Source organism: Pteropus alecto, unplaced genomic scaffold, assembly GCF_000325575.1.
Source record: "Pteropus alecto unplaced genomic scaffold, ASM32557v1 scaffold25, whole genome shotgun sequence".
In the NCBI taxonomy this organism is placed as follows: Eukaryota; Metazoa; Chordata; class Mammalia; order Chiroptera; family Pteropodidae; genus Pteropus; species Pteropus alecto.
In genome coordinates this window covers 14,350,735-14,355,834 of record NW_006441955.1, presented here as the reverse complement: position 1 = coordinate 14,355,834, position 5,100 = coordinate 14,350,735, and positions in this window count along the sequence as shown.

Sequence of the window (5,100 nt, the reverse complement as noted above, 5' to 3'; positions counted from 1 at the left end):
AAGAAAGAAAGCGGTGGGGGGAAAGGGAGGTGTCTGGTGCCACCACGCTGCGCTCCGGCTCCGCGCACTTCCCGACTCGGCCGCCGCCGCGGCTGCGGTGATTTATGGAACGAGCGAGAGAGGCGGTGTCGCCCCTCCTCCCTTCCCCTCGCTCCCGCCCCAGAACCGGCCCCCGGAGACGCAGGGGGCAGGAGAGCAGGAGAGCAGGCTCTACTCGGGTACCAGCCCTGCCGAGGGTGGGGTCACTTGGACTTTCTGGTTGCCGGGGACAGCCACCCACCCCAGCTCTCACCGCCTCCACCAGCGCGAGGGACTCGGGGATCCCACATGTTCAAGGTTCCACCCAACGAAAGTCCTTTTAAGTTCTAGGACGCTGGCTTTCTGCCTGGCAGAGATTTGGGAAGGAGGGACTGCTGTTTGTGCGTCCACTGCTTTCCCTCGATGTTGTTAATAACAATAGCTATAGCACTGATTGGATCAACAGATTTCTTTTTTTAACTAGCTACTCTGTGCCCGGCACTGCGCTCTGGGATTTGTCTACATTATCCTTTAATCCCCACCACATCCCTATGAGGTACATATCTTTATCCCAAATTTTTAGGTAACAAAGACAGACTTAGAGAGGTGGAATAAATTGCCAAAGGTCACTCAAGGGATCAGAAGCAGATTGAGAATTTAAGCACAAGTCTGACTGCAAGGCTCTTGCTCTTAAATACGACATAGTTCTTTCCGTCTTTGAAAATGAACCATCTGATCCCATCAAAAGCAAAAACAAAAACAAACCCCACAAAACTGCTGAACCAGAGTTCACCCCCACACATTTATTTTCTGAAGCATGAGGAAGCAAGGTTAACCTTCCTATTTCCCCCTGACTGCTGGCTCAGGCTCGCTGAGAAATCACCTGTTGGAAACACCTGGAACCAATGGGTAAAAAAGGAGGTGTGTGGTAAAGCCGCCATTTTTCCTTGCAAGCGTTGTTAAGGTTGCTGCTTGTGGCTTCCTAGAGAACAGAGCCATGCCCGGGAAGATTAAAACTACCTAGCAGAAGTAGTAGCAGGACTAGAACCTGCATATAGTGCTCTTTTCAATTTACAGCAAAACCTTCTGTTTTAGTTCTTCGATTATATTGTATTAAAAACGCACCTCCTGTAAGCTTTTCCTGGCCCATTTTATCTCTTGTTTGTTCCTCTATTCTGAATTCCCCAATCAGTGTTGTCTCTGCTATACTATATGTTTTCATTTTGCAACACTCTCCTTTCTATGCCCCCTTGAGAGAGGCACACTGAAGTCTTGCACCACCATCGTTTAGTATCTGCGGTGTTTGTTTTATGTAACTCACACATACTAGACCTGAGTTAAGCCTGCTGAAGAGCCCAATCCACCTCTTTATCATGCACACTTAGCTCAGTATCAAACACAAAGTAGATGCTGTAAATATGATTCTTGAATTAATAATGGGATAAAAATAATCTCCATGTTATCTTCTGCTCCCAGAATTGAATTGACATTTTGTAGAGAGATGATCCTATAAATTCCCTTTTTTGTTATGCCACTGCCCACGATAACCAATCGGTGAAGCAAAATATTACTTCATGTGGTAAGTGAAAGAGAAAACAAAAAACAAAAACCATAATGGATTGTATTAGATTCTTCAAGGTTTCTGTCAGCAAAGTTTTCACACATGTCTAAGCTATCATTCTGAAACTCTTTCTTTGGCTTCTCCTTCTTTGAATATCCTGTGTATACTGTTGTAACTTGGAGTCCCATTTCTTAGGATTCTAGTTCTATGTTCTCTTTTTTAATTCTAAAGTTCTTTTTGAGAGCTTTCATGTATACCCATGCCTTCAATTATCACTAAAACATTAGAGTTTTGTAAACTTCTAAACAAAGTTCAATCTCCCCTTTGAGCTGGATTTCCATTTTTCAACTGTTTACTGGTTTCTCTACTAGATATACCTGAACTAAAACTCATTACTACTTTCTCCCACTCTTCACCTAGATTTATACCTGCTGCAAATCTGGGTGGACATCACCCACTCTCCAAGCTAGATACGTAACTCCCTACATCTGCTCCCTACATCTCTCATAGCCGTCCCCTAGTCTTCAGCTGTATCCTGTTGGCTGGCTTCAGCTCCTCATCACCACTCACCTGTAATTATAACCACTATATCCTCTCAGGTCTCCATGTAGTCTGTCTCACTCTTAACATACTATTCTCCACACTGAAACCAATATCACCTTTCTAAGAGTCAAACTTGAACTTGTCTCTCACTAACTTAAACATTTCTGAAGCCCCATCACAGAGAAATAAACTTACCACAAACAAGGCTGTCTGTGCTCTGGCTTATCTGCCTTTCTGAAACACTCACCATCCTCACCATCCCCCAAGAACACTTTTGCTGGCAGTCTTGAATGCCCTCCCCTTCTCTTCACCTGGCAAGTCCCTACTGAGCTGAGATGACACCTCTAGGAAGCCTTCTTTGGCACCACCCCCACAGTATTTATTGCTCTTCCTCTGGTGCTCAGAGGCTCTTGGTTCTTCTCTCACCACTTAATGTCCCCCAGCAGTTAACAAGCAGCGTAGTGATTATCCATTTGAAAGTCTTGTTTTCTACTCTAATTCTCATTAAGTCAACCGACCACCTGTAACCTTAGGGCATTCTTAATAACTGCAAATCCTGTGCTCCATCCTAGGTCTACAGAAGCAGAATCTCTGCAGGTGGGCTAGGTCCTGGAATATGCATTTTACAGACTACCCCCCCACCCCCATGAGTCTTATGAACTACTGTTAGACTGCAAATAAGCTCCCCAGGATGGTAACGCATTCATCTGGGAGCTCTAGCATTTTAGCCCAGTGCCCACGCCCAGTAGACACTCATTAACCAGAAAAGGCCATGTGACATTTCCTATATTGTCAGTGAGGAAAAGTCTCAGAGATACAAAGTCATTTGCCCAAGGTAATGTAACTTTTAGATCATGGTGCCAGTGTGTAAACCCAGGTCTTCAAATGTCAAGCTTTGAGCTATTCTGGTGTTAGAAAAAAATGTTTACATACCTATATACTGATACATGACAGAGCAATAAAAGTTTGTTGCCTAATAAACTATTAACCTTAAGGTCCCCAGCCCATATTAGTGAAATTGCCCCACCATTAACCCCTGCTCAGCACTAGTTGACTGTTTCCCAGAGGGGTAACTGATTGGACCAGGGTGGGCATGTGACATGAAGGTAGCCAATCTATAGTATCCAAGACATGGCAAAAAAAACATTAGCTGGTGAAGCAAATTTTCATTCTCAAAAATTTTAGTCAAGAAATACTAAGAGAAAAAAACAGTTGGAAGTGGTAATTGAAACCAAAGGACATAAAAAGGAGTCATAAGGGCCATGAGTCTCATAATACATGTTGCAGGAAATATATAGCTATGTATCTCTGTGCACACATATACAGTTGTATACATATGGCTTATATATTCTGTATATTCCCTAATGTATATGTATATATACATGCATATATACATATAAATATATACACACATGTGTGTGTGTAAGCAAAGAGCCACATAACATGGTATTTAAGAGCTTGGATATTAGAATCAGAAAACCTGGGTTTAGTTCTCAATACTTATTAGCTGTGTCATCTCTATAAAGCTTAACCTCTCTTAGCTTCAGTTTCTTCATCTGTACAATACCAACAATAACGTCCAGAGTTTTTATGAAAAGGCACATAAAACACTTAGCAGAGTACCTGCTACACAGAAGCACTCAATAAATAGTGGATATGATTCTGCACATGGAAGCTACCAGGGAGCAAACATCACAAATAAGGAAACCAATCAGAGAGAACAGCGTGCAGTACATAGAACATGTGGCCTGTAAGAGGCCATCACTAAGAACTAACTTTCCCCTTCGAATTCCAGTATACATGTTCTATTGATAACAGACTCCTTTTTTTCTCTCTTTTGTCTTGATGTAACTCTAAGGATCAAATTCGGTCATTCTATGCAGAGAGGACACTATTGACTAGGTAGCTATTTGAACTACAAAATGATGAAAAGACTGGTAAATGGGCCACAACTGTCCCTAGAAGACTATGGATCACCATGAAAGTTCTGATGGCTTTATCTTCTCCCCAGAGTGCTCCTGTACTTCTGGCCTACAACTGAGTTGGACACCTCTTCATCATCTGTTTCCTCTCCATATGCTCTAGCACTTAACATACAGCCTTGTAATTGTCCACCTATAAGTCTGTTTTCTCCATCTTAATATTTCTAAAAGTGTGGTCTACAAACCCCTATAGCAGCATCACCTGTCAGGGACTGTGTCTGCTTTGTTTATTGCCATAGATCTAGCACAATTCCAAACCAGACTAGAAATTCAATAAATGTTGGACCAAAGAACTGAGAAAAAAAATTAGGACAATCCATCAATTGTTAACCGTGCAAAGAGGGACACAATTTTGTTCCTTGACTGCTAAGAAAGAAAAAAAAAATCAGACCAAGAGTCCTCATCGAACTGGCTTCCCTTCCATATTTGGGGGGTACAAATTCACTTCAGTGATAGAACACTCCGTGGCACTCATTGGCCAAGATTCTCACCAGAAAGAAACTCCATGTCAAACTGCTTTGAGGAACTCTTGGTCAGATTTTCAAATATATGGTATGGAGTTTCCAAACTACCACGATTCCCCTTTGCATGCTCTGACGTGGAAACAGGGCCAAGTTAACAGCAAATTCTCAGCCTAATGCTGCTGGCAGGCTTCCCATTCAAAACAATAACTGACTGCAAACTATACTGAACGTGTGAACTCAAGGAGCTAAGGGGAATAGAACCAGTGACTCCAAGGGCAGAAATAAGCGTTTGCTCATTAACTTCTACAAGAATTCAAACCCCAATGAGTGTGCTTTATTGTTAAATAAATGGAAATGGCTAATGGTCTAGACAAAATCCTAGAACGCAGATCCTGTTTTTCATTATTTGCCCGTTGATTTTAAAAATCATCAGATTTCCCATTCTCCTTCAAATTGGGGCCTAGCGAAGATAGAATAGCAGTTGTAGATATGTTTCCAATACCCTCCCACAGGTTAGGTACCATGTATGGCA